Below are 11,039 nucleotides of genomic sequence, written 5' to 3' on the forward strand. Positions count from 1 at the left end.
AGAAAAAGAAAGTCGTTGTTCTGTCTTGTTTTTCAAAAAAAATAGAAAAAAAAATAGTTTGTCTTGCCATGAAAATGAAAATGAAAAAGAGTCTTGTTTTTAAAATGGTTTTTTTATTTATTTATTTATGAAAATGCCAAAAATAAAAAAATAAAAAGAGTCGGGCGTTGAAAGTGGTTTCATTATTTGTTGCAAAAAGTGGTTTCATAAATCCAAAAAGTTTTTCTTTATTTCCAAAATATATATATCTTTATTTGTTACAAAAAATATTTGTCTTGCCAAAAAGTCTAGAAAAGTTTTTTAGACTCCCAATTTTCAAAACAAAAAATCCAAAAATATTTTCCATTATTGACTTCTTTAGAAAGTCTTTTTAATTATTTAAAAAATAAAATAAAAAAATATATAATAAAATAAAAAATCCGAAAATATTTTCCTTCTTCTTTCAAAATTGAAAAGAAAATTCAAAATTCAAAAAAATACTTTTATAAGCATTTCTTTCATTGAAAGTAAAATTCCAAAAATATTTTCTTAAAAATCCTTCTTTGCAAAAATGCTCCATTCTTCTTTATAAGTCTTTCCTTCAAAAAATAAAAAAAAATAAAATAAAAAAAGTTAGTTCATTTACTTATTCATGATCTTCCGAACTACGCGGGTTTGATTCTCACCGGATGTGAGATACGTAGGCAACCCTCATCGGGTCCAACCCCCCTTTTGCTAAAAAAGCCAAAAACAAATAAATAAATAAAAAAAAACATGTCAAAATTTTAATTTTGTCATAAATAAGTCGGGTGATGTCCAACCCCCCTGCTAAAATAGCCAAAAATAAATAAATAAATAAATAAAAAACATGTCAAAATTTTAATTTTGTCATAAGGAAGTCGGGTGACGCTGTTTTGTCAAAACATAGCCGAATGTTCCCGAAAGGGACGCCGGAAGGCTGACTTTGCATAAACGATCACTTTTTGGGTCATGTTTAAGATTTGGTCCAGTTGAACCACACAGCCTTAAAAATCTTCGTCCCCGAGGCGTTGAAAGGCCGTGTTTGCAATATTGAGTTTTCTATTTTGAAAAAACGATAAAAAGAGTTATAAATAAGTCGGGTGATGCTGTTTTTGTCAAAATAGCCGAATGTTCCCAAAAGGGACGTCGGAGGGCTGACTTTGCATAAACAACCACCTTTGGGTCATTGTTTTAGGATTTTGGTCCAGTTGACCCACACAGCCTTAAAAATCTTCGTCCCCGAGGCGCTGAAGGGCCGTGTTTGCAACACCAGGTTTTTATTGTAATTTGAAAAAAAAACAAAGAGTCAGCGGTCAGGTGAATACCGTTTGCATTTTTAGTCAAAAATAAGCCAAGCCAGCTTCGGCCGCGTCTTAAACCGTTCTTGCCGAAATAGCCTCTGAGTATCTTTCAGTTGTCGAAAGGCTATTTTCGTAAAAGAATGAGCAAGTTTGTAAAGTGTCATAAAATAATCCTCCCCGGCCTCAAAATTCATGTGAAATTTGGAAGGGGCCACATTTGCAAAAATAACCGTTCGGTTGCATTTGTCAAACGGAGAAAGGAAGCCGGCCATTTGTTTTTGGAGTTTGTAAATCTATTAATTAGAATATGTGGGTTGTTTGATTTTCGAGTTTGTAGGTCATCTTCAAACCTTTGAAACCCAGTTTGTTTTAATATGAAAATTGAAAAAAAATGTGTTTAGTATTGTTTATCTTTTATTGGGCCGAACTACGCAAGGTCTGATTCATGCGGGGTCATGATACGTAGGCAATCTCCATAAGATTCGACCACAACAAAAAAAATGAAAAAAAAATGAGAAAAAATGATGAAAAAATGATGAAAAAAAATCGAAAAAGAAAGAAAAAAGAAAGAGAAAATGGAAAAAAAGGAGAAAAAAAAGGAAAAGATGTTGTTAATAATGAGGACCGACTAAGTCCATTTTAACCTGTTTTGTTTTGAATCACAAAGAAAGAAGGTGGTTGGTTTGTGGTAAGCCGGAAATACAAGATCCAAAAGCACACTTTGCGGGGATCAGACCTGATGACAGAAGCATTCGAGTCCTATTGGGAACTTGTTGACTAAGGTTGATGATATTAAAGTTGGTAATGGTCTTGGCAGTATTGATGCAAAGCTCAGTGGCTAAGATGCCAGGTTTGATAATTGGGAGGGCGCTTCGTTCCTTGGTTATCAAAAGAGAAGTTTTTGATGGTTTATTTTGTTGTCATTTCTGTTGACCGGATTATTCTTAGGGTTGTGTCAAACTTTCTTATCTTTCCATTTGTCATAGCGGTTTGTTTAAGTTTTGTCCAGTTTGTTTTTTGGATTTTGTTCTGGTTTGTTTTGTTTTGTTATTCAAACCATTTCGCCGGTAGTCTAATGCAAAATCCGGTCTTTTATTATTTCCAGTCATCTTTTTGTTTAGTCCTTTTATCATTTTTGTTCAATGTCGATTCTAGTGACATGACATGTGCACACAGTTTGGGCCTAATCTTAAAAGTTAATCAGAAAACCCCGGAAAGGTGATCAGAACGTTTAAAGGAAATAAGGACGGTTTGAGATTATTCGGAGCTCGAGTCATGTGGAACTAGGGCGAGTAAAACACAAAGAAAACCGTTAAAAGCAAGATTCACCTTTCATGAAAATGAGAGCGAGAGTGTCGACCAACGTTGCTTTAGAAGTGACAAACGAACAAGCAGATGTTGAATATAATTGTCAAGTCCAGCACCATCAGAAGAGGCTACAAATCTTTGTTGTGTTGTTTGCATTTGGCATGTTTTGAAGACTGGAATGACGGAGGCATTTTGTTCTATTACCTAAACACCTTATTCTTCGTTACCCCTTTTTGAGCCTTATTTATTTTTTCTTTCGTACCCCTTGTTCGGAATTATTAGCAACGACTAGAAAACACAAGCATCACAGGTAAGGAAAAAGAAAAAAAAGAGAAAGAAAAGAAAACAACAGAACGAAAAAAAAAGAGAAAAGAGAAAAAAGAGAAAAGAAGAGAAAAATGATAACAAAAAAAACAAAAGAAAGTCAGAAGAAAACGGAGGAATTGGGAACTACGTTTGACCTGATTCCTCAAAGAGGATACGTAGGCGCTTCACGGCTCGGTCATAGGGTGCATAGTGTGCATGGTGTGCATGGTGTGCATAGTGTAACAAAAAATTAAAAAAAAATCCCCAAGCAAGAAACTGGGGCAAGGGTTGCGCTTGTTGTAAACAAATATGATTCCGAAGGTTGTAATTTTGAACCCCAAATTTATTTTGTTTTTGAGCCTTTAATACCCTTTCTTTCTAGCCTATCCAAAAACCAACATTACGGTCCAAAGAAAGACCTTCTGATCAGTCTTCAAAAGATGCCAAGTCATACAAATGAGAGTCTTACCAGTGAACATAACACTCTATTCCACAGGAGAAAGGACTTTAATCCCCTGCAGAAAGAGTCATACCGGCAGCACTCCAAATCCCCAGCTGGAAAGTGATACAAATGAGAGAGTCTTATCGGTGAAAATCTTTACGGATACCATAAGGCGATGAAAGCTGAGAGAAAACCAAAATGAGAGAGGCTTGATAGTGAAAACCCTTCGGGCACTACAAGTCGAATAAGATTGGGAATCAGATGGGGAATCGTCAAGGGAAGATCTTGAAAGATGACTGACGGCGGAGGATAGGCCACATACGCATGTCATGACCATTAGAGTCGGTATCTGCATTTGATAGATTTTTATTTATAGTTTCTTTTGGTAAAGAGTCATCTTTTTCCTTTGTCTTTTATTCTGTTCCTTTTTATCTTTCTCCTTTCATAGAAAATTCCCCAGTAGAGTCTGTTTGGTCAGAACAAGTGAGAAATGACTTCAAAATAGGCCATAAACAATCCAATCATGCAAGATGAGATCTGACTAGTACATCCAAGTGGTATAGTCAGCAAGGAACAAGCGCGAGGCCAATGTCAAAAAAGATATCCCCAGCAAAAGGGAATTGACAAAAGGATTGACGAGTATCAAGAGGGATACCCTTGCCGAAATCAAAGGTTATAAACCTCAAGGCCGAGGCCCGTGGACAATGAAAGGAGAGCAGTGAGCATGATTTGGGGAAATTCATACTAGACTAAAAGGTCGGGGAAATTCCAGTTTCCGAGCTATGCCACAAAAGAAGAGGGATATCCCCAGCAGAAAGGGATTATCCCCAGCAAATAATATCATCCCGAACAAGTTGTGGAACGCAGAGCAAGGAAGGAGAAAGGGAAAACCATCCCAGTAGGAGTATCACAACCAACCACCGCGTTTTAAACTAACAAATTTTGTTTGATTTGAAACAGGTAAAGGAAATGGCATTGATGACAGAAATGCATGCCACAAGGGATATTATCAAACTGGGGCAGAAAATTTTCCTTTCATTTAGAAAATTTTCTGGAAGTCAGGTACCCATTTGGGGAAGAATGAAGATAACACCAGTCTCAAGGGAAGTGGTCTTTGAACCAGTGTTGCCCCAACATAATAAGTTTCAATGGAGGAAGTTGTTCCCCAGTGGACAGAACAAAGGGATGAAACTTGTGCTCAGAAAAGCAAAAGGCCAGTATCATTCCCAACAGCCTTCCGAAGAGTGAAGCACTAGTTCTGAAGGAATCAGAATCCCCCAGCAGTGTTATCCTCGACAGCGTTATCCCCAGCTGATAACATTTTATCCCCCAACAGGTAAGTAAATAATTCCCCAACAGTGTTATCCCCAGCAGTTTCGAGGAGTCCAACACAAGTTTGGTGAAAATCGGTATCCTCAGCAGTTCCTTTCGGGGAAAGGTAAAACGAGTCTTAAGGGAGGTAGTCTTCGAAGGAAGAAGCTATGCAAAAAAAAGGGGGGGGAAGTAGTTTGCAGAGGAATGAAACATCCTACTTAAAAGGAAGTAATTTTGGAAGGAGCAGGGTTACTCAGCAGTTCGCAGTTTTATCCCCAGCGGATCATCGAGATGTAGAAGCATCCTCGACAGAGTTTCGACCAAGTTTCAAGAGGGTCGGACAACCCAGAGTGGGTAAGGAATAAAAGGAAAATTCATCCCCAGCAAAATAATCCCCAGCAGTTACGAGGGAAGACAACACAAGTTTTTAAGGAAATGGTTTACCCCTAGGAGACGCACTTCCTAAGTTTAGTTTTACCAATAGGAGACGCACTTCCTAAGTTTAGTTTTACCAATAGGAGACGCACTTCCTAAGTTTAGTTTTCCCATAGGAGACGCATTTCCTCCTAAGTTTGTTTTCTCCTATAGGAGATGCATTTCCTCCTAAGTTTATTTTTCTCATAGGAGACGCATTTCCTCCTAAGTTTATTTTTACCCATAGGAGATGCATTTCCTCCTAAGTTTGTTTTTACCCATAGGAGATGCATTTCCTCCTAAGTTTATTTTACACATAGGAGATACATTTCCTCCTAAGTTTGTTTTTACCCATAGGAGATGCATTTCCTTCTAAGTTTATTTTTACCCATAGGAGATGCATTTACTCCTAAGTTTATTTTACCCATAGGAGAGGCATTTCCTCCTAAGTTTGTTTTTTACCCATAGGAGATGCATTTCCTCCTAAGTTTGTTTTTACCCATAGGAGATGCATTTCCTCCTAAGTTTATTTTACCCATAGGAGATGCATTTCCTCCTAAGTTTGTTTTTACCCATAGGAGATGCATTTCCTCCTAAAGTTTAGTTTTACCCATAGGAGAGACATTTCCTCCTAAGTTCGTTTTACCCAAAGGAATGACATCTTTTAAAGTTGTTGTTGAAATCAGGTGCCCGCATGAAGAGAGGAAAGGCGTTTATTTTTCAAAGTTGTTGTTGAAATCAGGAGCCCGCCTGAAGAAAGGAATGACATTTTTAATTTAAAGTTGTTATTGAAGTCAGGAGCCCGCCTGAAGAGAGAAAAGGCGTTTTATTTTTAAAGTTGTTGTTGAAGTCAGGAGCCCGCCTGAAGAGAGGAATGGCGTTTTATTTTTAAAGTTGTTGTTGAAGTCAGGAGCCCGCCTGAAGAGAGGAATGGCGTTTATTTTTAAAGTTGTTGTTGAAGTCAGGAGCCCGCCTGAAGAGAGGAATGGCGTTTTATTTTTAAAAGTTGTTGAAATCTCGCCAGCCTAAAGAAAGGAATGGCATTTTATTTTTTCAAAGTTGTTGAAATCAGGATCCCACCTGAAGAGAGGAAAGGCGTTTTATTTTTAAAAGTTGTTGAAATTTCGCCAACCTAAAGAAAAGAATTGCATTTTTATTTTAAAGTTTTTATTGAAGTCAGGAGCCCGCTTGAACAGAGGAAAGACGTTTTATTTTTAAATTTGTTGTTGAAGTCAGGAGCCCGCCTGAAAAGAGGAATGGCGTTTATTTTAAAAGTTGTTTGTTTGAAGTCAGGAGCCCGCCTTAAGAGAGGAAAGACGTTTATTTTCAAAGTTGTTTGTTGAAGTCAGGAGCCCGCCTGAAGAGAGGAATGGCGTTTATTTTTAAAGTTGTTGTTGAAGTCAGGAGCCCGCCTGAAGAGAGGAATGGCGTTTTATTTTTAAAAGTTGTTGAAATCTCGCCAGCCTGCCTGAAGAGAGGAATGGCGTTTATTTTAAAAGTTGTTTATTTGAAGTCAGGAGTCTGCCGGAAGAGAGGAAAGGCGTTTTATTTTCAAAGTTGTTTGTTGAAGTCAGGATCCCGCCTGAAGAGAGGAAAGGCGTTTTATTTTTAAAGTTGTTGTTGAAATCAGGAGCCCGCCTGAAGAGAGGAAAGGCGTTTTTTTTTTTCAAAGTTGTTTGTTGAAGTCAGGCGCCCACCTGTATAACGAGAGGAATACTTTTTAGTCTTATACTTCAGATTTTGAAATCAGTAACCCCACCGGAAGGCAGAAGGTTACAACAGGAATCCCCAGCAGGAAACAATAAAAATCCCCAGCACCGGGAAGCAGAAGGTTGCAACAAGAGGTCCCAGCACAAATTCAAGCGCCTGAGTCAAAAGGAAGAAAAGACGCGTCTTGAAAAAAGCGGCTTGTGAACATTTAATTATGCCCAGCATAACAAATCTGATGAAGAAAGTCGTATCCCCAGAGGAACCACCGAAAAGCTTAATGAAGGAAGCCATATCCCCAGCGGACCGAGCAAAATGATGAAAACTGGTATTCGGAAAAGCAAAGGGCCAGTGTCATCCCCAAATTCACGGAAGTAAAGCACCGGAGGAAACACAAGCCGACAAGAAAGCAAGGCAACAAGAACAAGTTGCAGTCTAGCCTAGCTTCTTGTTTTCTTTTAAGCACGCTGTAACAAGGAGATCGGTAAGCAGTGATAATAGCATGCAACAGCAGTAACCTTGCAGTCCCACGGTAGTCCCAGCTACCAAAACTTCCCGAACTACATTAACCTGATTCCCCTTTAGCCAGGGATATGTAGGAAACCTTTGAAGCAAAGGTTCGGTTAAATCTTTTTCAAAAAAATGCTTCACACGGAGTACTCGGATGGGCAAAAATCGCTCACTTTATCTTTGCACGAAAACCCTTCGTGTCTTCGGGCAAAGAGGGGCAGCTGTAAGCACGTGATTTTTGCCCTATGAAAGAATTACTCCCAAAAAATTCAAAATAAAATGATTTTCCTTGGTGTGCAATTTTGAGAATTTTTGTGATATTTTTGGATAATTATTTGTATTTGTCTGTGCATGTTTATTTGTTAAATTAATAAAAAAATACAAAAATATGTCGCATTTTGCATGTAGTATTTAATTCTACAATTGTTAGTAATTAAGTTTGTTTTACAAAAATTGAAAATTACAAAAAATAGGCATCTTTTTGCATTTTTAGCATTTAATGTCCAATTGTACAATTTTATGCTTAATTATTACTTAATTGTGCGTTAATTGTTATTGGGAGTTAATTTTCATTTTTATAACTTAATTTAGTTCTTAATAATAATTTAAGGATTTTTAGAATTTAGTTTTGGAAAAATAAAAAGAAGAAAAGAGAGCAAAAATACAAAAAAATCGGAATTGGGCTCTTCTTCTAATTCAAGCTACAAGCCCAAAAATACCCAACCTTCCCCATGATCCGGTCCATCTCCACACGGGTCAACCCGGTCCATAACCCCAAAGACCCAACACCCCCCTATCTTGCATTTCAAAAAACAAAACAAAACAAAAAACCCTAAAAAACCTAAAGAGATCTACCCCCTCTCTCATTCTCTCCATCTTCTCCAAACTCCAAAAACACACATCCATGGCTGCCCTCAACCCCACAACTGCTTCTGCTTCATCTCCTGCTTCGTCATCACCATGGTCGCCTTCTGCTTCGTCTCCAAACGACCACCATCTTGCTAACCAAAACAGTCCCTGACGTTCGTCGTCGTCTCGTCGAAACCAAACGACCACAGTCCTTAAACACCCTATCTCCATCATCGTCCTCAAGCAGCCATGGATGCTTCACTACTGACAGAACAACCAAACGACCCTGCTGTTCATCGCGCGAGCTGCCAGGCTTCACCTGCCTCGTCGTCAAAGCCATGAACGATGCACCAACGGCCTTCACCATCGCCAGCGACACGCAGTCACGCCTCACGACCAGCCCGTCGTTTCTGCTGCTTCTGCTACACCCAGCTCCACCATAACACCATCGATGCCTTCTGCTTCATCTTCTCTATCCAAATGACCAGCTACTACTGCTTCTTCTTCGCTACGTCCAAACAGACCCCATCGCTGCTGCTTCACTTCATCATCTTTGAAACCTCCTGATACGTCCAGCCATGGACAACTACGCAGCTGCTGCCTCGCCATTCTTCAGCTCCCTCGTCGCCTGCTGTTACTGCTTCATCGCTGCCTTCATCTCCTTCAGTTGCTTCTTAGGATCGTCTCCGTCGTTTGATCGAGTTTTGGTTGGGGTCGTCAAAACAGTCCATACATAGTTCGAGTTCGTCGTTGGTCAGTCGTTATTCGTCGTTTCGATCCGGTTAGTGTATTTTGAGTTTCACTTTTGTCCGTATTTTATTTTTGATATTCTCAAATCTAAAATCGGTAAATGTTTGATTTTTGTTTTGTTCATGTTCATTGTTTTGTTAATTTTTCAGTTTGTTCATGTGAAATTGTTAGTTTAATGTTTGTTAGATTCAAATTGAAATTTAATTAATTATTTCTTCAATTTGTTTCATGTGTTTTATGTATTTTTCAGAAATTGTTAATGTTGTTAGATTCAAGTTTAAATTCATAATTGTTTCTTCTTCGGTTTTGTTTTTATTTTTCTAAAAGAATTTAGTTGTAATAGGGAAATATATTGGTTTAATCATTTGAATCCGTCATGTTTGTTATTTAATATGGATTTAATGCATGTTTATTCTTTGTTTGAAGTTCATCCAGTAATTTAATTTGAGTTTGGTTTTTGATTTTTGATTTGTTGATTTAGTTTGAATCATGTATTGTGTTGTTAATATTGTTGTTTCCTTGCTCATCCATTTTTGGTCTAAGTTAACCAGGATTGGTTCCCAATATGGTTAATTTATTTCCATTAATTTGAAGTTGTATGATTCATCTGTGTTCATATGATTTGTTGTTGAATTTGTTTAGAAACTGGTCATATTTCCTATATTTTGGTTGGATTTGATTAGGTGAATTGGTTATAGTGATGGGGTAGTTTGGTAAATTGCAGTATGTTCAGGGGTAAAATGGTAATTGCAATAAGGTCGGAGGGGTAGTTTGGTAATTGAACATTTTGAATAATTTTTTATGTTAAGCATGGGGGACAAGATGTAATGGGGTGGGGTTGGTAACAATTGTTTAATATAATGGGGGACAAGACATAATGTAATGAGGGGAAATATTGTAATTGTTTATGTTAGGCATGAGGGACAAGATGTAATGGGTGGGGTTGATATATTTATTTAATGTAGTGGGGGACAAAAGCATGTAGGCATGGTGGACAAGGTTTAAAATAAAGGAAACATTAATTAGTGGGGACAAAGCATGCCATTGGGGAATATTTCGGGTTGGGGATTCAAGACAAGAGTCTTGTTATAAATAGAGTCATTTTGACACATTCTTAGGAAGAAGATTATTATTAGGAGGATTATTTTCTAGAGAGATTTTTTGGGGAGAACATAGAGAGAGAGAAAGGAAGAAACTTTTAGAAGAAGAAAAAGTTGAGAGAGTTGACTGAATTTTGAGAAATCAGAATTTGAGAGTAAAAGAGAAAGACAATTTGAACTTTCACTTGAATAATTTCCGTTTTGCCTTTCCTCGAGTGTTATTCAAAATCAGTAAACTACTGCATCTTGATCCGTCTCTCTTCTGCTTTGACTGCGATTGCACTTTGGTATTGCTGATTTTTCAATCCGTTGCTGGGTTATTCTACTGGTTGTTACTGGTTTTGCGGTGTTGCTGAACTTGTTGTTGCTGTGTTATTATTGCTGCTGACTTCTCCTTCTTTTGTTCTTGTACTGCCATTTCCAGGTACACATTTGTACACTCTCAGCTTGAAGCGAAATGAAATATTAATCAGGCTTTGTTCCTGTTGAATTCCTCCTGTTTAGATTTGTGTTTGAATATAATTTTCCTTTCTTTGTATAAAAATGTAGTTGACTGATAATGAGTAATGAGGTTGCATATGTATAATTTCTTCATCTAATAATGTTAGTTTAAATTAATCGAAGAACAGGTAATCTGTTTTGATATTATTGTGCGTCAATCTCATGTTCCAGTGTTATTAAATAATAGAATATAGAACAGAAGCAATCTCTCTTTGTACAAACTCGATTGCAATTTTCCATTTGCATTAGCCGTAAACTAATAACTAATAAGTTCGAATTTTTCAGCATGTAACTATTTGAGGGATTTCCTTTTATTTTTAGAGATGAACTTAATAGAAGAAATGTAGTCACTATAGGTTTATCCTTTTAAATAAAATGAGACGAGCCTTGCCAAATAAAACACACAGATTGTGGGGCCCTCATAAATGCATGCGCTAATTACTTAGAATTTGGGATGGAGTATTTAGTGAATTTCACTGCCTTCCCCAAAGATAATAACGCGTTAGCCTATTTAGACGCGATTTAATTAAATTACTT

Source organism: Nicotiana tabacum, chromosome 10 (assembly GCF_000715075.1).
Source record: "Nicotiana tabacum cultivar K326 chromosome 10, ASM71507v2, whole genome shotgun sequence".
Taxonomy (NCBI): Eukaryota; Viridiplantae; Streptophyta; class Magnoliopsida; order Solanales; family Solanaceae; genus Nicotiana; species Nicotiana tabacum.